The 20,669-nt window shown below is 41.0% G+C and overlaps 1 protein-coding gene across 3 annotated transcripts in view; it reads right to left on the bottom strand.

Moving 5' to 3' along the window:
• LOC121289069 (UDP-N-acetylglucosamine transporter-like) overlaps positions 1-20,669 on the bottom strand; it is a 64,850-nt gene that overhangs the window by 38,276 nt on the left and 5,905 nt on the right. The window contains exon 1 of one of the 3 annotated variants that reach the window (XM_041208053.1): positions 2,143-2,420. The exons of 1 other annotated variant lie outside the window; for it this stretch is intronic. The gene's annotated coding sequence lies outside the window, so the exon portion shown is untranslated. Of the gene's footprint in view, positions 1-1,853; positions 1,907-2,142; positions 2,421-20,669 lie in introns of those variants that run through there. One more of the 3 variants, XM_041208055.1, reaches the window with a different exon arrangement.

Raw genomic sequence — 20,669 nt, 5'->3', positions numbered from 1 at the left:
TAAAAGATGTAGCAAGTTGATCTGCAAGCTGTTATAATCAGGTGTGAAATCATAAGCTGCCTGGGGCATCAACTGGAAATACCTGTTAAAACATATGAGGAATGTTCAGAGATAAAAACAAAAAACTGCGGATGCTGGAAATCCAAAACAAAAACAGAATTACCTGGAAAAACTCAGTAGGTCTTGAGGAATGTTCAGACCTGCTTAATGATTCTGGATGGACAATGAAGTAATTTAACCAATTATGTTGCAACACAGAGCCAAGGGACAAAGGACCAGTCATGTGGGCAATAACCAAATAAGATAAAGGAAGGAAAGCATAAAGCAGGATCTCCAAGAACTTTTGGCACACACCTTTGGAAGATGAGGACATGAGATTAACCATCCTTGGTTGGAGGAAAGAAAACATATTCAATATCGCCCTCATCCTGATGGTCACCTTTGGGTGCAGCTGCATCAAGCTGTGCATAGACTCTCGGTATGCAAACACCCAAGTGTCACTACATGCCGGGGTCCTACCTGTCCCTAGTATTGCGAAGGATGGGTCCGGCCCTGTTGCTGTGGAATGCTCCAAGCGCCTGGATCGTGCCATACCCACCTATCTCTCTTTGAAAAGTTTATGCAGAAAAACACCTTTGACCACAAGTCCATCAAGCAACGGTCTGCATGTAACATCCGAGAGGCCCTGTGGGAAAAGGAGATGGTGGGTCCTGTCGGATGGTTCCCTGAGCAGACTGTCAAAGTCGTTTGGCAGAATGCCTCATTGCCAGAACTTGCAAACAAGCATCAAGATGTAGCTTGGCTGATGGTGAGAAAGACCCTCCCCATCACATCCTTCCTATACATCCAGAGTCTCAGCCCCTCCGCACATTGCCCTCGAGGTGGTTGTGGTGGGGAAGAGACCATCATTCGCCTCCTTCTGGAATGTTCCTTTGCAAAGAGGGTTGGGAGAGAGATGCAGTGGTTTTTATCAGGGTTCATCTCAAGCAGCTGTGTGACACAGAACTCTGTGCGCTACGGGTTATTCACAGGGACACATACAGGGATAAACATCAACTGTGGCTGGAGGACCATCAACTCAGTGAAAGATGCTCTTTGGTCTGTTAGAAACTTGCTGGTCTTCCAGTGTAAAGAGTTCTCCTCCACCGAGTGTTGCAGGCTGGCACATTCCAAGGTCCAGGACTATGTGCTGAGGGACTGCTTGGGGCAGTCACTGCAGAGGGGCAGTGGGGAAAGGCCTTTCAGCTATAGTACACGGAGGGCTGTACACCTGACATAGCATGTACTTTGCAAAAACAAGAGTATTGGAATTGTATTGAGGCAACTCAGGGAGGAACATGGTGTATGAAGGAAAGATGAGGAAAGCCAGCATTTGATGCCCATCTCTAATTGCCCTTGAACTGAGTGGCTTGCTAGGCCATTTCAGAGGGCCAGTTAAGAGTCAACCACATTATTGTGGGTCTGGAGTCACATGTAGGCCAGATTTCCTTCCCCAAAAGAGCATTAGTGAGCCAGGTGGGATTTTATAACAATCGATGATAGTTTCATGGTTGCCTTTACTGAGACTAGTTTTCAATTACAGATTTATTAATTGAATTCAATTCAATCTGAATCCAGTCCCTGGGTCTGGGCCTCTGGATCACTATAGTCCAGTGACATTACCATATGCCACCGTCTCTTCCCAAATGAAATGTTTTGTAAAGTACTGTTACAAATTTTATGAATACAGTATATTTTTTTTTGGGGGGGGGGGAACATTAACATCAACATCCTCTGTCAACAGAACATTGTGATGAGACATTCACAGTCGATCAATACACCTGTTTCCGTCATGAGCAAAGGGTCAAACTTACAGATGGGGTCTTGGTTTAAAATCTCATTCGAAAGACAGCAGCTGCCGGTGCAACACTTCCTCAGTTCTGCACTGGGGTGTCAGAGAGAGTTGATTTATTACTTAAGTCCGGGAGCGGGACCTGAACCCGGATCATTGTGACTCAGAGGCAAGAGTCACCAACTGAGTGACGGCTGGTCTCGATTGATGTTTAAGTTCCAGCTGAGATATATATATATATATATATATGAAAGACTATATTACACAGCACGGACAAAGAAGGGTGACCAGTAAACTCAGTGGGTTTTTACCTTTAAAGATTCGATTTCGAGCCCCTCTCCCCCTCGCACCTTTACATGAAATATAAGCAGCTATTAATCCCAGCATTCGGAACAGAAGCCAGTGCGCCTGCTCACCTCTACCACCATGGCCGATGATAGAGGCTGCAGTTTATTCCGCCGTTTTTCAGTTTAAGTTTTTTTTTTGGGGGGGGGGGGGGGGGGGCTGCTTTGATGAGAATGTCGTCGTCGTCTGAGGAAATGTTTCACTCTCCCTCCTCCTCCTCTTCTCACCTGAGGAATCCTCTCCGTTCAATGGCCGCCGCTACCCCGCCCCCCTTTGCAGCGAGATCTCATCCCTTCTCGCGAGAACATTCATCCCCTCGCCACTGCGCAGGGAAATAGCTCAAACTTGCAGCCCCCGCCCCCCTCCCTCCCCCTCCCCCTCCCCCGCCCCCGCGGGGAAGTTAGCCAAATCACCTACTTCCGACGCACGTTTTCATCAAGAGCTCTTCCCCGCTGGAACAGTTTGAATTTATATAGCGTTAAGGATAAACTCGTGGCTCGAAGCCTTCCACGATGTCCTATTGCGCTTTACGGCCGCTGAAGAGTCCTGTTTTTTTTTTCTGAAGTGTAGTCACTACTGGCGGAAACACCAGCTGTCAATTTGCTCGCAGCAAGCTCCCCAAATAACAGCGGGGAAAAAAAAAAGCAAAATACTGCGGGTGCTGGAAATCTAAAATAGAACAGAAAAATGCTGGGAAGACTCGGTAGGTCTGGCAGCATCTTTGGAGAGAGAGATAAAGTTAATGTTTCAGTTGGTATGACTCTTCTTAAGAACTCTGTCAGATTTCCAGCAACTGCAGTATTTTGCTTTTATTAACCTGTTTTAGGAATTAATATTGACCAGAACTCCAGGGAGAACTACCCTGCTCTCCTTAATATTGTCATGGGATCCCAACTGCATTCACCTAAAACAGCTCACAGGGCCTTGCTTTAAATTATCATTCAAAGGTCTATACGACTATTGGTGCAAGCACTCCTTTAGCACTGCATTGGAGAATCAGCAAAGATTTTGTGATCAAATCTTTGGAATGGAACTTGAACCTCACAACTTTTTATTTCAGAGGCAGGAGTACTACTCTCTTTTGGTTATCTCTACCTATCACTGGCCCTCTATCCAGCTCTACTTGTCTCACCCCCCCTTAAACTAGCTTATATTTCACCGCTCTTCTATTTTTACTTAGTTCTGTTGAAGGGTCATTCGGACTCGAAACGTTAACTGTGCTCCTATCCGCAGATGCTGCCAGACCTGCTGAGTTTTTCCAGGTATTTTTGTTTTTGTTTTGGATTTCCAGCATCCGCAGTTTTCTGCTTTTATTATACTATTTTGTCATGGTTCACCTCCAAATCTATCCTTCTGAAAGATCATGTATGAATCATGCTGGTTTGGACTTTTTCCCTCTAATTTTGCAACTCCTGTTGGTATTAGTAATGCAACATACTCTGTAATTATAGCTGTCACCAATGTTACATAACCTACTGAAATACTCAAAGAATAGCTTAATCAAAGTAATTGGGACCACAAACACTGTACCCTGCAATCAGTCACTACCTTCAGACGAGGGGAGGATAAAAAGGAAAAAGCTAATTTTTCTCCTACTGGAATCTGGCATTTTTTTTTCCTATTACTGCCTTTTGTTCACAACGTTTTTTTGAGCATTTGATGTACACTATCTAGTGTAAAACTGAACAGTACAGGCTATGAAGGTCTGAACTTTGATCCTCCATCTCTGCTCAATTAGCTAATTTGACCACAATGGTAAGAATGATACTACTGATCTCTGTGTCCAATACTAGGCAAGAAGTAAACATAAATCCTGCTCCTGATAACTACTAATGACTTCTGCTGGACAGGGTGAATGATTGAGATACTGGAGGACACCTGGTACCTTTCAAACTGTACCCCAGCACGAGTCTAGAATTAAAAAGTACAGTGGAAGAATTTTTAAAATATCACCACCTATAATGTATATTTAATCTAACATCATCCAACTGAATTCACAGTAATCCTTATATGCTGGATCAGATATCTTTCAGAAACTGCAGACAAAAACGTAATTCATTAAGCTTATGCATTTTGTGGAAAAAACATTTTAAATCTATTCATTAAAAATGTGCAAAGTCTAGCTTGTGACTAAAATTACTGCCATGAAATGCAAGGCTTTCAGTCCTGAAATGAATCAATGGAAAGCATTATTTAGGTCCCACATGCCCACGTTTACAGCAATGTATGATACAGTTCAGATTGCATCATTGAAACTCTGAACACATATATAATTGTGGCACTTGAGAGCTGCTGAAAAGGTGAGCTGTGTACTTATGGTCAAAGATGTGGTGCGAAGTATCTGACAATCATCCTTTGAGTCCAATTTACTTGTGTTAACCTGCAAAAGTTATAATTGTATATCACAGGATAGGCTACAAGAAAGAACTCAACTGGCACACAACACTTCAACTTTACACCTTTACAGTTGCCTTGTAGCTGGTGTGAATACAGTGTGTTTGATTTATAACGTCGAGATTCATAAAAACAAAATAGTCTTATTAAATTATTTTGTAAACCTGCTTTCTTTCCAGTTAAAAAGTTAATATTTCATTTTTTAGGATTTTAATAATGTACATTTACGTCAACAGTGTTGGTAAAACACTGTATTTCATATTGATCAGCCATATGTTAAAGGATCCGGGAAGGGGGCGGGGGGTGCATCTGCTGATTGAGTGATGGGGAGGTTGTTTGGGAACAGGGGGTTCTGAGTGAGCAGGAGCAAGGCTTGGGAAAGGGTGAACGGGGATTAAGCGAGGCTGGGAAGAGGCGGTCCTGAGTGTCTATCGGGGAGCTGAGTTGGGCATAGGTGTTTGTGTATTGGTGAGCAGTGTGGATTGTCTGGGGAAGAGCACGGAGCTTCGGTGAGCAGAGTACACCGTGTCAATGGGATTGAGAAGGCAGACTAAAGTAACTTATATGTGGAATGTTGCAAGGAGACCTTCTTAGCCCCGTTGCTCTGTGCATGTTGTTCTCTTAACCACAACCTCCCCACCCCGTTTCCAAGTTCCTGAAACCACTACCAATGTTGACGTGTCCCTTATTTATCCCCCCACAGGGTGGGTCACTCTGGTTGTGAGTGGTATCTTATAGTCAGCCCTCAGGACAAGTTGTGTTTTGAGATTTTTGCTTTGTTGGTCCAGGAAGGATTTTAAGTTCATTTTTATCAAGTTATGAGGTTAAATGTGGCCCACAAGTATTAACTATCAACAACAGCACAATCTGCAGTAAAATGGAAGTCAGAGGGTTAGCCAATGCTCCCGTCCTAAGCTTAATAAGTCAATTCAATAAATGAAGCTAGTGCGAGAGCAATATCAAGGGTTAGGTTTGTGTAAGGAATGGTAGAATACAGATTGAAAATTCACTCAAGTAGAGAAGGTTTTAAACTGAATAGTGGGGGCAAGAGATCAACTTTGGGAAGATGTGGTAAACGAAAGAGTGGAGATCAAACAGTAGAGACCAAAGAGTAGAGACAAGACAAGAGAGAAAGGTACTAATAAGGGAAATGATGAACAGGTTGTGGCAGGAAGGGACAGAGAGTACAAACCCAACAGTAAATCAGCAGAGAAGGCTAGACACTACAAAAATAATAAAAGGCTGAAACTTAAGGCTCTGTATCCAAATGCATGTAGCATTCAAAACAAAACAGATGAACTGATAGCACAAATAGAAATAAATAATTACAATCTGGTAACCATTACAGAGACATGGCTGCAGGATGACATAGATTGGCACTTGAATATTGAAGGGTACATGACATTTAGGAAAGACAGGAAGTTAGGAAAAGGTGGAGGGGTGGCTCTGTTAATTAATGATGGCATTAGCACAGGGATGACCTAAGTTCAGGAAACCAGGATGTAGAAGCAGTTTGGGTTGAGATGAGAAATGATAAAGGCGAGAAGTCACTTGTGGGAGTGGTGTATAGGCTTCCTAATTGTAACTACATGGTAGGACAGGGTATTAAAAAAGAGATAATGGGAGCTTGTCAAAAAGATACTATCATGGGGGATAATCATGGGGGATTTTAATCAACATATAGATTGGAAGAATCAGATGGGCAAAGATAGCGTGGATGAAGAGTTCATAGAATGTTTTCGGGATAGTTTCTTAGAAAAGCATGTTCTGCAGCCAACCAGAGAGTAGGTTATACTAGGCCTGATATTGAGCAATGGGATAGGATTAATTGATAACCTCATAGTGAAGGCATCCCTAGATGGCATAATATGATTGAATTTTACATTCATTTTGAGGGGGAAATGAGTGCATTCAAGACTAGTATTTCAAAGTTAAGTAAGGGCAATTATGAGGGCATGAAAGCGGAGCTAGCTAAAGTGAACTGGCAACTGAGGTTAAGGATAGGTCAATAGAGATTCACTGGTAACATTTAAAAGGGATATTTCAGAATACACAGAATATATACATTCCAATGAGAAAGAAAAATTCCATTCATAGCTAACTAAAAAAGTTAAAGAGCATGTAACTTAACGAAGAAGCACACAATTGCGCAAAGACAGGTGGCAGGTCAGAAGACTATAAAGAATATAAAGAACAGCAAAGAATTACAAAAAGATTAATAAGGAGGGGAAAATTTGAGTACAAGAGAAAGCTAGCTAGTAACAAAAACAGATAGTAGGAGTTTCTATAGATACTTAAATACGAAAAAAGTTAAAGTGAGCGTTGGTCCTATAGAAAGTGCATCTGGGGAATTGATAATGGAAAGTAGGGAGATGGTGGATGAATTAAACAGGTATTTTGCTTTGGTCTTCAGTATAGAGGGCACAAGTAACATTCCAGAAATAGCTGTAAACCAGGAAATGGAAAGGATGGAGGAACTCAGGAAAATTACAATCACCTGGGGAGTGGTATTGAGCAAATTGTTGGGGCTGCAAGCTGACAAATCCCCAGGTCCGGATGGACTTCACCCTAAGATCTTGAAAGAAGTGGCTAGTGAGAGAGTTGATGCATTTGTTTTAATTTTCCAAAATTCCCTAGATTTAGGGAAGGTCCCATTAGACTGGAAAGTAGCAAATATAACTCCTTTATTCAAAAGGGAGACAGAAAGCAGAAAACTACAGGTCAGTTAGCCTAATATCTATCATAGGGAAAGTGTTAAAAGCTATTATTAAAGATGTTATAACGGGGCACTAGAAAAATTCAAGGCAATCAGGCAGAGTCAACATGGTTTTGTGAAAGGGAAATCATGTTTAACCAATTTATTTGAGTTTTTTTTCTTTTTTATTCATTCACAGGAGTTCTTTGAAGGAGTCACATTTGCTGTGGATAAAGGGGAGCTGGCGGATGTACTGTACTTAGATTTCCAGAAGGCATTTGATAATGTGCCACATGAAAGGTTATAGTGGAAAATAAGGAGAGTGTGAGAGTACCCTGGGACAGGAAGTCCACAGCACCTAGAGGAGAGTGCGAGAGAAGTACCCTGGGACAGGAAGTCAGCAGCACCTAAAGGAGCGTGTGGGAGGAGGACCCTGGGACAGGCAGTCAGCAGCAGCAGCTAGAAGAAAGTGCGAGAGAAGGTCCCAGAGCCAAGCAGTCAGCAGTGCTAGAGGAGGGCACTGGGAAGGGCAGTCAGCAGCACCTAGAAAAGAGTGTGAGATGAGGACCCCGAGCCAGGCAGTCAGCAGTACCTAGAGGAGAGTGCGAGAGGAGGGCCTGTTTCTACCTGTCTGAGCCGAAGTGTCATGTCAAAGGAAAACAGCTAGGTGATTGGTGGGTATCTCTTCCATGTCTCTTTTGATTGGCCAAGTGGTTTAAATCAGAAAATGTTATTACAGCTGAAAAGTACAGTTAAGAAATTCGCTTTTAAAATATTTAACATCCAAATTAATTAATTAGCTAGAATAGAATAGAGATGGCCAGGCAGGCAACATGTTGCAGCTGTAATATGTGGCAACTGGTGGAAACTGGTGCGATCCACAGTGACCACATCTCAGCAAGTGTTGGCTGTTCAAGGAACTTTGGCTCAGAGTTGATGAGCTGGAGTCCAAGCTGCGGACACTGTGACACATCAGGGAGGGGGAGAGTTATCTGGACACTGTGTTTCAGGAGACAGTCACACCCCTTAGATTAATTGCATCAAATTTGGACTGTGGTCAGGGACAGGAGGGTGTAACTGCGAGAGAGGCAGGTATTGGGATCCAAAATTTAACTTTGGAGGATCCTCAGCCGGTCCCCTTGTCCAATACATTTGCAATTCTTGCTGCCGGTGTGGAGGAGGGCAGAGACTGCGGGGAGGATGAGCGAACTGACCACAGCACCATTGTATAGATCGCCACTCAAGTGGTGGGGGGAGAAGAGAGAAATGTAGTACTAACAGGGGATAGCATAGTTAGGGGAATAACCACTGTCCTCTGCAGCAAAGACAGAGAGTCTTGAAGGCTGTGTTGCCTACCTGGTGCCAAGGTTAAGGACATCTCTTCTTGGCTGGAGAGGAACTTCGAGTGGGAGGGGTAGGATCCAGTTGCCATGGTCCACATAGGTACCAGCGATATAGGCAGGACTAGGAAAGAGGTTCTGTTGAGGGATGATGAGGAACTTGGGGCTAAATTAAAAAGCAGAACCACAAAAGGCAATAATCTCTGGATTACTACCTTAGACACTTGCAAATTGGTGTAGGGTAAATAAGATTAGAGAGGTAAATGCGAGGCTCAAAGATTGGTATGGGAGAAATGGGTTCCGATTCATGGGGCACTGACACCAGTACTCGGAAAGGAGAGAGCTGTTCCATTGGGATGGGCTTCATTTGAACCACGCTGTGACCAGTATCCTGGTGAATTGTATAATTAGTGGGGGGAGGGTTTCTTCCTTAAACATTCCTTACACAAACCTAATCCTTGATACTGTTCTAGCACTAGCCTCACTTATGAGAGAGTATTTATTGAATTGATTTATTAACCTTAGGACGGGAGCATTGGCTGACCCTCTGACTTCCATTTTACTGCAGTTCAATTGAAAGGAAGCTTAAAAAATCAAAACAAAACAAGAGAGCAGAGGTACAGGGTAATGAAGAGGCGAATGATAATGAAACGAAGGAGCAGACAATATAAGCAGAAGAGTGCAGCAGAAATCAGAACCAGAATGAGCAATAATGGTAAAAAGTCAAAGCTTAAGGCTCTTTATCTGAATGCATGCAGTATTTGTAACAAGATAGATGAGTTGACGGCACAAATAGAAATAAATGAATATGACTCGATAGCTATTACAGAGATGTGGTTGCAGGGTGACCAAGACTGGGAAATCAATATTCAAGGGTATTCGACATTCCAGAAAAATAGGCAAAAAGGAAAAGGAGGTGCTGAAGCTTTGTTAATAAAGGAAGGCATCAGTGCAGCGGTGAGTAGTGATATAGATAGATCGTGGTGTGGAATCAGTTTGGTTGGAAGTAAGGATTGGCAAGGGGAAGAAGTCACAGGTGGGAATCATCTATAGGCCCCGAAGGGTTGCCTCACTGTACGACAAAGTATAAATTGGGAAATAATAGAGGCATGTAAGAAGGGCGCTACAATTGTCATGGGTGATTTTAGTCTGCATATTCACTGGACAAATCAGATTAATGGGTAACATGGAAGATAAATTTGTAGAGTCCATCAGGGATCGTTTCTTAGAGCAATACGTTACAGAACCTACCCGGGAACAAGCTATTTTAGATCTAGTAATGTGTAAGCTATTTTAGATCTAGTAATGTGTAATGAGATGGGATTAATAAGATATATCATAGTTAAGGATCCTCTGGGGTAGCGATCACAACATGGTAGAATTTCAAATTCAGTTTGAGGGCGAGCAACTCAGGTCTCAAACCAGTGTCCTCAACTTAAATAAGGGCAATTACATGGGTATGAAAAAAGAGCTGTCTAAAGTGGGCTGGGAAAATAGATTAAGGGGAAGGTCAATGGATGAGCAGTGGCAGATATTTAAGCAGATATTTCATAATGCTCAACAAAAATTTATCCCAGTCAAAGAGAAGGACTTGATGAGAAGGATGAACCACCCGTGGTTAACAAAGGTGGTCAAGGAGAGTGTCCAAAAAAAACTAAGGCATGCAAAACGGCGAAAACTAGTGATAGGCCAGAGGACTGGGAGTTTTTTAGGAGCCATCAGCGGATAACTAAAAAGCTAATAAAGGAGGAGAAAATTGATTATGAAAGTAAATTGGCAAGAAATATAAAAACAAACAGCAAGAGTTTCTACAGGTATATAAAAAGAGAGTAGCCAAAGTGAGCCTGGGACCCTTGAAGGATGTGACTGGAGAATTGATAACGAGTGACAGGGAAATGGCAGATAATTTAGACCAATATTTTGCATCGGTCTTCATGGTGGAGGACATATAAACATCCCAAAGATATCAGATAAGCAAGGAACTAATGGGAGGAAAGATCTTGTGACAGTCTCTATCACGAGGCACAAAATATTTGACAATGGGACTAAAGGCAGACAAGCCGCTAGGACTTGATGGCCTGCGTCCAAGGGTTTTCAAGGAAGTGGCTGCAGAGATAGTGGAGGCATTGGTCGAAATATTCCAGAACTCACTGGATTCTGGGAGGGTCCCAGCTCATTGGAAAACCACTAATGTGACACCCCTGTTCAAGAAGGGAGGGAGACAAAAAGCAGGAAACTTTAGGCCAGTCAGGCTAACATCTGTCGTTGGGAAAATGCTAGAGTCCATTATTAAGGAAGAACTAGCAGGACGTTTAGAAAAGTTTAATGCAATCAAACAGAGTCAACATGGTTTTGTGAAAGGGAAATCATGTTGGACACATTCAATAGAGTTCTTTGAGGATATAACAAACAGAATTAATAAAGAGGAACCGGTAGATGGAGGGTATTTTGATTTCCAGAAGGCATTCGATAAGGTGCCACATAAAAGGTTATTGCACAAGGAGCTCACAGGGGTATTGGGGATAATGTATTAGCATGGATTGAGGGTTGGTTAACACACAAAAGACAGAGTCAGGATTAATGGGTCTTTCTCAGGTTCGAAAGACGTAACGAGTGGAGTGCCACAAGGATCAATCATAGGGCCTCAATTATTTACTATCTATATTAATGACTTGGAGGATGGGGACAGAATGTATTATATCCAAATTTGCTGATGATGCAAAAATAGGTGAGAGGGCATGCTGTGATGAGGTCATAAGGATTTTGCAAAAGGATATAAATAAGTTGAGTGGGCAAAAACTTCGCAGATGGAGTTTAATGTAGAAAGTGTGAGGTCATGCACTTTGGTAGGAGGAATCAAAAGGCAGACTATTATTTAAATGGAGAGAGACTCCAAAAAAGTGCAGCACAGAGGGATCTGGGTGTTCCTGTGCATGAAACACAAAAAATTAGCATGCAGGTACAGCAAATAATTAAGAAGGCAAATGGAATTTTGGCCAGTGTTGCTAGGGGTTTGGAGTTTAAAAATAGAGAAGTCTTGTTACAACTGTTGGTGAGGCCACACCTGGAGTACTGTGTACAGTTTTAGTCCCCATATTTAAGAAGGGATATACTGGCATTGGAGGCAGTTCAAGAGAGATTCACTCGGCTGATTCCTGGGATGAAAGGGCTGGCTTATCAAGAACGGCTAAACGGGTTAGTCCTTTATTCATTAGAGTTTAGAAGAATGAGGGGTGATCTTATTGAAACGTGCAAGGTTCTGAGGGGGCTTGACAGGGTAGATATTGAGAAGATGTTTCCACTAATGAGGGAATCTTGAACTAGGGACATAGTTACAGAATAAGGGGACACTTATTTAAAACTGAGATGTGAAGGAATTTCTTCTCTCACAGGGTAATGAATGTCTGGAATTCTCTACCCCAGAGAGTTGTAGAGGTTAGATCAAAAAGTATTTAAAGAGGAGGAAGATAGATTTTTGAAATATTGGGAAGTTGAAGGCTATGAGGAGCTGGCATGAAAGAGGAGTTGAGGCCTGGGGCAGATCATCCATGATCTTATTAAATGGCAGGGCAGGCTTGAAGGACAGAATGACCTACTCCTGCTCCTATTTCTTATGTTCTTAAGGGGTAGGGGGTAACATATTGGCATGGATAGAAGATTGGCTAGCTAACAGGAAGCAGAGAGTTGGCATAAATGGGTCTTTTTCTGGTTGGCAGGATGTGACGAGTGGTATGCTACAGGGATCAGTGCTGGGCTTCAGCATTTTACAATTTATAGAAATGACTTGGATGAAGGGACTGAAGGAATGGTTGCTAAATTTGCTGATGACATAGAGGAGATAAGGAGGCTAAAAAAAGGGACATGGGTAGGTTAAGTGAGCGAGTAAAGATCTGGCAAATGGAGTATAATGTGGGCAAATGTGAAATTGTACATTTTGGCAGGAAGAATATAAAAGATTATCTAAAATGGTGAGAGATTACAGAGCTCTGAGATTGAGGGATCTGGCTGTCCTAGAGCATGAATAACAAAAGGCTGCATGAAGATACCGCAAGTTATTAGGAAATTAATAGAATGCTATTGTTTATTGTAAGGAGAATTGATTACAAAAGTAGGGAATTCACCAGTTGTAAAGGGCACTGGTGAAACCATATCTGGAGTATTGCATAGAGTACTGGTCTCCTTAATTAAGTAAAGATGTACATGTGTTGGAAGCAGTTCAGAGGTTTACTAGTTTAACACCAGGAATGGGCCGGTTGTCTAACGAGGAAAGGTTGGACAGGTTAGGCTTGTGTCCACTGGAATTTAGAAGGCAACTTGATTGAAACCTTTAATATCCTGAAGAGTCTGGACAAGGTGGATGTGGAGAGGAAGTTTCCTCTTGTGGGAGAATCTAGAACCAGGGGGGTCACTGTTTAAAAATAAGAGTTCGCTCATTCAAGACAGAGGTGAGGAGAATTTTTTTCTCTCAAAGGGTCATGAGTCTTTGGAATTCTCTTCCTCAAAAGGCAGTGGAAGTAGAGCCTTTGAATATTTTTAAGGCAGAGCTAGATAGATTCTTAATTAACAAGGGAGTGTAAGGTTATCAGGGATAGGCAGGAATTGGGGTTGAGGTTACAATCAGAACAGTCATGATCTTATTGAATGGTAGAGCAGACTCGAGGGGTCAAGTGGCCTACTCCTGCTCCTAATTTGTATGAATGTTGTATTCTTGTAAAATTAACCAGTTTGCTGGTTTATAATTGGCCTCATCTCACTTGAATGCTTGTACCTTCAGGGAGAAAAGAGAAATGCACGTGCAAAGTTTTCACATACAGTGCACACAATGGATCTTTTTGTTACAATGCCCTTGTCATGCCAGCATATAACTAGATATTAGGTAGTAAAACGATACTCTTCCTTGTAGGTGACACAGGATCCATTTACAGCAATGGCCAGTGACGCTTAATATGAAAATCAATTTATGAATACCAGAAATTTGTAACACGATCCTTGTTATTTTTATCGACTTGGACAAAATATCTTAATCAAACTCGCAAGAGCAAATCCAAATGTATAGCAGAGAAAATAACAAGTAATAACAATAACAAGCAACATTGAAATGAGAAATAATTTAAAGTTTTCAGGCAAATGGTGCAATTAAATGTAGATACATGTAAAACAGGTAGCACGGAATCAAGGAACCAAAAGAATATGTTGGCCAAGAAAGAAATCCAGGGACTACCATGGATAATGTTATGGCACAGTCAATGGTAAATGTTGAGCTGCTAAAATCCCAAAGGGAAACTTGAAACAGCTGCCACAACTGTTTTTGCAATTTGTATATTAATTTGAGATTTGTGCGTTGAATTTAGTAGTAATAAGACCACCGAGTCTTAGAGGGTCTTTATAAAACTAAATTAAACCTTCATTCATTTAAAAAAAAAATGATTCTAAGCACATACATAGGTTTACAAATTACTACTATGATAACTCATAGCTCCCCTAGTTAATCTAACTCCTAGTTACACCTCCGTTAAGGCAACAGTAAAACACACAGATTTAAACAGACCCAGGCAAAGCACACACCCTGGACAGTTGAATTCAAAGGGTTTTCTCAGCTTCAATTCCTTGTAGACAGCAGCTTGAAGCTTAGATGCTGGAGGCTTTTCAAATTTGTGTTAGATCTTAAAATGCTTTCTTTCCTACATACAACCTCATCTCCTTTATACAGATTTCTCCCTTTTCAATATAAATCCCAATGTCCCAATTTGTCTTTTCAACTCTACTTTTCTAATAATAAAAAGCTTTCAAGGTACCAATTTTAATCAGTAAGCTTTGGGAAAAATAAATACTTCTTTTTAAACTTCTCCTGGCTAGTTGAAACACTTCACCCCCCTCTTTTGAATTCAAGCTAGTCTAGTTTATTTAAAAATGCAAATGTTCCCTTTACACCTCACATTCTAAAAGTTCCCCTATGTTTACCTATTTAACATTTCAAACCTACTTTTCTATCTGATACATAAAAGCACCCAGACCAACTGTCTGTAATTCAATTAAAATACACACACACATAGACACAGATCCCACTATTACTCTACTTTATAATAAATTCCTATAACATTATGAAAATTATTGTATCTTCCTGACAATAAATTTATGAAACTTGTCAGCCCAATGCTTGGATACAGTAAAGACACATAAATAAGATAACTTGGTTATGGTACCATAAGAACAGAGTACAAATTAAAAGTAACATTCAGTTGCTAAGTGTTAAACAAGCTACTGTGTACTGCTATTTTATGAATTCATTTTTTGGAAATCCTTTGGCCACTAGAAACTTCAGTTACTAAGGAGAAAAATGGCAGATGAAAACCAATTTCCAGAAAGAATTTTAGTGATTTTCAAGAACCCATGGTCAGATTGTGCAGCATAAAACAGCAGCTGTTTTTTCACACGTTCAATATTAAAAATACTTATCCCACCATTAGTTACAGGAACAACAGTTATTGCAGATACTTGAGTTTTCAATGAGTTTCTGACAATGCAAGCTTCATATATATAGATTTTTTTCCTTGAAGTTAGGAGGCTAAATACTATTAAGGAACTAAGCTGTACAAGATAAGGCAGATGCAACCAACATACTTTAATTTATAACAAAAACAGAATTACCTGGAAAAACTCAGCAGGTCTGGCAGCATCGGCGGAGAAGAAAAGAGTTGAAGTTTCGAGTCCTCATGACCCTTCGACAGAACTTGAGTTCGAGTCCAAGAAAGAGTTGAAATATAAGCTGGTTTAAGGTGTGTGTGGGGGGCGGAGAGATAGAGAGAGAGAGAGGTTGGGGGTGGGGTGGTGTGGTTGTAGGGACAAACAAGCAGTGATAGAAGCAGATCATCAAAAGATGTCAACGACAATAGTACAATAGAACACATAGGTGTTAAAGTTAAAGTTGGTGATATTATCTAAACGAATGTGCTAATTAAGAATGGATGGTAGGGCACTCAAGGTATAGCTCTAGTGGGGGTTTTTTTTTTATTTTTTTTTAAATAATGGAAATAGGTGGGAAAAGGAAAATCTTTATAATTTATTGGAAAAAAAAAAGGAAGGGGGAAACAGAAAGGGGGTGGGGATGGGGGAGGGAGCTCACGACCTAAAGTTGTTGAATTCAATATTCAGTCCGGAAGGCTGTAAAGTCCCTAGTCGGAAGATGAGGTGTTGTTCCTCCAGTTTGCGTTGGGCTTCACTGGAACAATGCAGCAAGCCAAGGACAGACATGTGGGCAAGAGAGCAGGGTGGAGTGTTAAAATGGCAAGCGACAGGGAGGTTTGGGTCATTCTTGCGGACAGACCGCAGGTGTTCTGCAAAGCGGTCGCCCAGTTTACGTTTGGTCTCTCCAATGTAGAGGAGACCACATTGGGAGCAACGAATGCAGTAGGCTAAGTTGGGGGAAATGCAAGTGAAATGCTGCTTCACTTGAAAGGAGTGTTTGGGTCCTTGGACGGTGAGGAGAGAGGAAGTGAAGGGGCAGGTGTTGCATCTTTTGCGTGGGCATGGGGTGGTGCCATAGGAGGGGGTTGAGGAGTAGGGGGTGATGGAGGAGTGGACCAGGGTGTCCCGGAGGGAGCGATCCCTACGGAATGCCGATAAGGGGGGTGAAGGGAAGATGTGTTTGGTGGTGGCATCATGCTGGAGTTGGCGGAAATGGCGGAGGATGATCCTTTGAATGCGGAGGCTGGTGGGGTGATAAGTGAGGACAAGGGGGACCCTATCATGTTTCTGGGAGGGAGGAGAAGGCGTGAGGGCGGATGCGCGGGAGATGGGCTGGACTTTAATTTATGGTGTTTCTAATGTCCATGATCACCACATTACACTTATAATTCCAGCTTCAGTATCGAATGCTCATTGATCTAACCACCGCTCAGTCTACAGGTGCCATTATAATGTTGTCTTAAGCAGTTTTACTTCAATAATTTAAAAATAATTCTCCTTATGATCTAGAATCATCCTTTTGGGATAATCGTTGATTGGCAGTATCACTATACAAAAGCATGCATTTGAGGGAGGATACCTAGTCTGAATTAAGATCAGTTGCTTCCATTAATTTGAAAACTTCCAGAGGGTCAGCTCGAAGTAATGTCCCATGTCAACCATTGCTTAGTTGGTAGCACTCTTGCTTCTGAGACACAAGGTTGTGGGTTTAAGTTCATTTCCACAAAAATCAAGACTGACACTCCAGTGCAATACCGGAAAAGTGCTGCACTGTCAGATGTCTTGCAGATGAGACATTAAACCAAGGCCCCACCTTCTCTGTCAGGTGGATGTAAAAGATCCCATGGCACTATTTTGAAGAAGAGTAGGCAAGTGATCCCCAATGTCCTGGCCAGTATTTATCCCTCAAACAACATCACAAAAACATGATTTTCTGGTCATTATCACATTGCTAGCTGTGGAAGTTTTCAGTGCACAAGTTGGCTGCCTCGTCTCCTACATTATAACAGTAACTACATTTCACAAAGTACTTCATTGACTGGAAAGAGCTTTGGGATGTCCGGTGGTCAGGCAAGACTGTAGAAATATTAGACTTTTCTTTAAACTCTTAAAGTAACTTTTAAGACTCAATATTGTTGTTGTCCTATGATGTACCCACTCAAGGTTAGTAATAATTTTTCTTAATTTGATGAGTGGATCTATATCAGTGCATAATATGAATCTGGTAAGAAGTTGATCAGAGCAAGATGGGGGGAAGAGAGAGAGCAGAGAACCCAAGAAAATCAGAACATAAAAGAAATGCGGAAGCAAACAAGAAGTTAGGGAATGAGAAAGATGGAAGAAAAAAATAAAGAAATAATGAAATTGCTAAATAATGTCATGATGGTTTTAGTTGAGAGATAAGTATTTGATGAGGATACTAGGAAAACTCTCCAGCTCTTCTTCAAATAGTGCCATGTGATCCTTTATTACATAACCTCAGTTTAACTTCTCCAAAAGGAGAAGGACATTTATTGTCAAAACATTCATCTTAGGACTGCATATAGATACATATGGAGTTCTATACCTGGCAACTTGCATGGAAAGAACTTCTTCGGCATGGTGAGCAATGTCTAATCAAAGCCATTCATGGTACCTTACCTTGCAGGTAGCTAAAATTTCTTCTAAAGTTTGCTCTGTGTCCCTACTGGTCCCAGTTAAAAAACCTTCTTTGTCTGATTCTTGCTCAGCCTCATTGAGAAAGATTTTTAGTGAGTAAGTGATACTTGATAGTATTGTTGATAATTCTTTCCACCACTGTGCTGATGGTTAGCAGCAGGCTGGTGATGGAGCAGTAGTTAGCCAGGTTGGATTTGTCTTGTTTTATGTGGTCTGGAGACATATCTTTATACATTTGAGTCCTGTGTTGTAGTTGTGATGGCACAGCTTAGCTGGTTCTTCAGCAGTGCAGCTGTAATATTGAGGAGGCCCATAGACATTGCTGTGTCTAGTGCACTCAGATGTTTCTTGGTGTCACATGAAGTAAATCAAATTGTCTTCCTGATCTCAGCAGGAGGCTGTGATTTCATCCACTTGGCCCAGCTGGCTTGAGTAGTTCATCCTTTTTTTTTTGCACTCATGGCTGAGCTTTACCACTATTGAGAATTGACATGTTCCTAGCACTTCCTCCAACTAATTGCTCAATTGTTTACCATCACTCATGACTGAATGTGGCAGGACTACAGAACATTGACCTGATCTGTTGGATGTTGGCATACTGCTTCCACTCCCTTCAGATAATTGATCTAAGTGCTTTTTTTTAAAAGTCCTGTTTTATTTAAAATAAAATTGTTAGTATTAGTTAGAACACACTGTCCTGTGTTCTAGCTACAGCAGATTGGCATTTCTTTTTTTTTGACATGTCCGGTGCTGCTTCTGGCATCCCTTCTCATTGGCTATCTTAATGACAATGGAGAAGAGGGATAATGACAATCTGTCCCACGAGGTAACAGATTGTGGTGATATACTATTCTGTCGCTTATGACCTATCATGCCTCATGGATGCCTACTTTTGAGCTGCTAGACCTGTTCTTAATCTATCCCACTAACACTACAGTGGTGCCACACAACATAGAGGGCATCCTCAGTGCGAAAAGATGCTTTTTGGTTATTATAAGACCTGTAGTCATCATTCCTACTAATTATGTCATGGACAGATATATCTGCAACACTGGATTAGTGAGTACAATGTCAAGTAGGTCATACCCTTGTGTTAGTTTTCATCATCTGTTGAAATCCAATATGGAAATTGGTTGTACTACTAATCCATGCAGTGAAGGACACTGAAGTCCCACACCCAGGGTACCCTTGTTATCCTCAGTGCTTCATCCAAGTGGTGTTCAACATGAAAGAGTACTGATTGAGAGAGAGAGTAGGTAATCAGCAAGTTTCCTTACCCACTTTTGGACCAAAGGTCTAAGACGTTTTGGGATTCATTCCCTGGACCATTCCTGACTATGTATCACTGTGTGCCCACCTCAAGGAGGAGGAAAAGGGTAGGTCCCAAGGATTGTCCGCCGGGTCTCATGCACACATCCCACATGCAGTATCACATCACAACACAGATGCAAGATGCTATCTTCCTAGTTATCCCAAATCTCTTCTCAAAACCCTTGTTTACATGAGCTTTCTGAAGTTGAGTATATAATTGGTAGTGTAATTATCTTCACTAATCTCCTCCAACAACACTTCCCTGAGATATCTGCACTCCTCTAATTTTGACCTCTTGAGCATCTGTGATTTTAATCGCTCCACCATTGGTGGCTGTGATTTCAGCTGCCACAGCCTTAAGCCCTCTCTATCTCCCTCCCTTTCTTTCTTCCTTTGAGATGCTACTTAAATCCTACATCTTTGACCAAGCTTTTGATGATCTGTCCTAATATTTCCTTAAGTGACACAATGTTAAATTTTGCTTATAACACTCCTGTGAACTGCCTTAAGTCATTTTATGTTAAAAGGCAATATATAAACACAAGTTGTTAGTGTTGACAACCTCCCTGTGTTGAAAAAAGGTATATAAATATTACCTGAATTGACACTTCTGAAATTCATTTCAAGCTTTTCTTCAAATGGTCATAAAACAATGGAATAGGTTTCATTACAGAGAAGGAAACATTCAATTATTTGGATAGTTTAAATGCTACTGAAGCATTTTGGTAAATTCTACACATTCTCAGATTGTAGAACCCGCCAGTGAGGCAACAATATCACGTGCAAGTACTGGCCTTTAGTGAACACATTAAAAGGCAGAAAAGCCAATTCAGTGGATACATTTAACCATATTGTGAAATATGTTTTAAACGTTCTTAAAACCTTATTTTGAACGTTAGCAACACGAATAGAAGAATTCCAGAAAATGTTACAATTGGTGTTTTTGTAACTTTTATCATTAGCCTGCATTTGCAGTTAATATTTTGACCAGATTCTTCTAGCTGGCTTGACAAAGAATTTTAAGCATGCCCAATTTCCCAAGATCAATCAGTAGCATTTAAGTTAGCGTAATGGTCCCTCGTCAATCTCTAACAAAATGTACTTAGTTATCAGAATTATTTAAAAAGCTGGAGGACAAATTTCAAAAGCTTTATTCAGGTAGAGTTCATATTTTTTATTTAAACAAAAACAGATGTATATGGGAGTTCATGCATGTGAGTGAGTGAGAGAAGAAGAGGTATGGCTGCTTTTGTTTTTACAAATTAGAAGAAAACACATCCAACTTTGGAATTGAGTTATTTTAAGAAAATAGTTGAATCCTCAAAACAATGCCTTTAAATTATTTTAAGATCACTTATTTTGTTGATTGTTGTAAAATGTAAACATCCAAGATAAATCTTTTCTCTCATCCGAATGTGATTTTTTGTTTAATAGCAAGATGACTAAATATTTTTGATGAAAAGTGTAAACAATTCCACTTACTGATTGACACACAGAGAGAAGCAGATACATTTGTAAGACCAATTAGAAACAGCAAATTTAATATCTGCACAGATCTGTTGCTTAAATAGCAGTGCATTATAACTTCCACAATATCTCTAGAATCCTGTTCTCCTCGTCAGTCACCCTC

This window comes from Carcharodon carcharias, chromosome 16, assembly GCF_017639515.1.
Source record: "Carcharodon carcharias isolate sCarCar2 chromosome 16, sCarCar2.pri, whole genome shotgun sequence".
NCBI classification, from domain to species: Eukaryota; Metazoa; Chordata; class Chondrichthyes; order Lamniformes; family Lamnidae; genus Carcharodon; species Carcharodon carcharias.
This window is presented reverse-complemented; position numbering and strand designations above follow the sequence as displayed.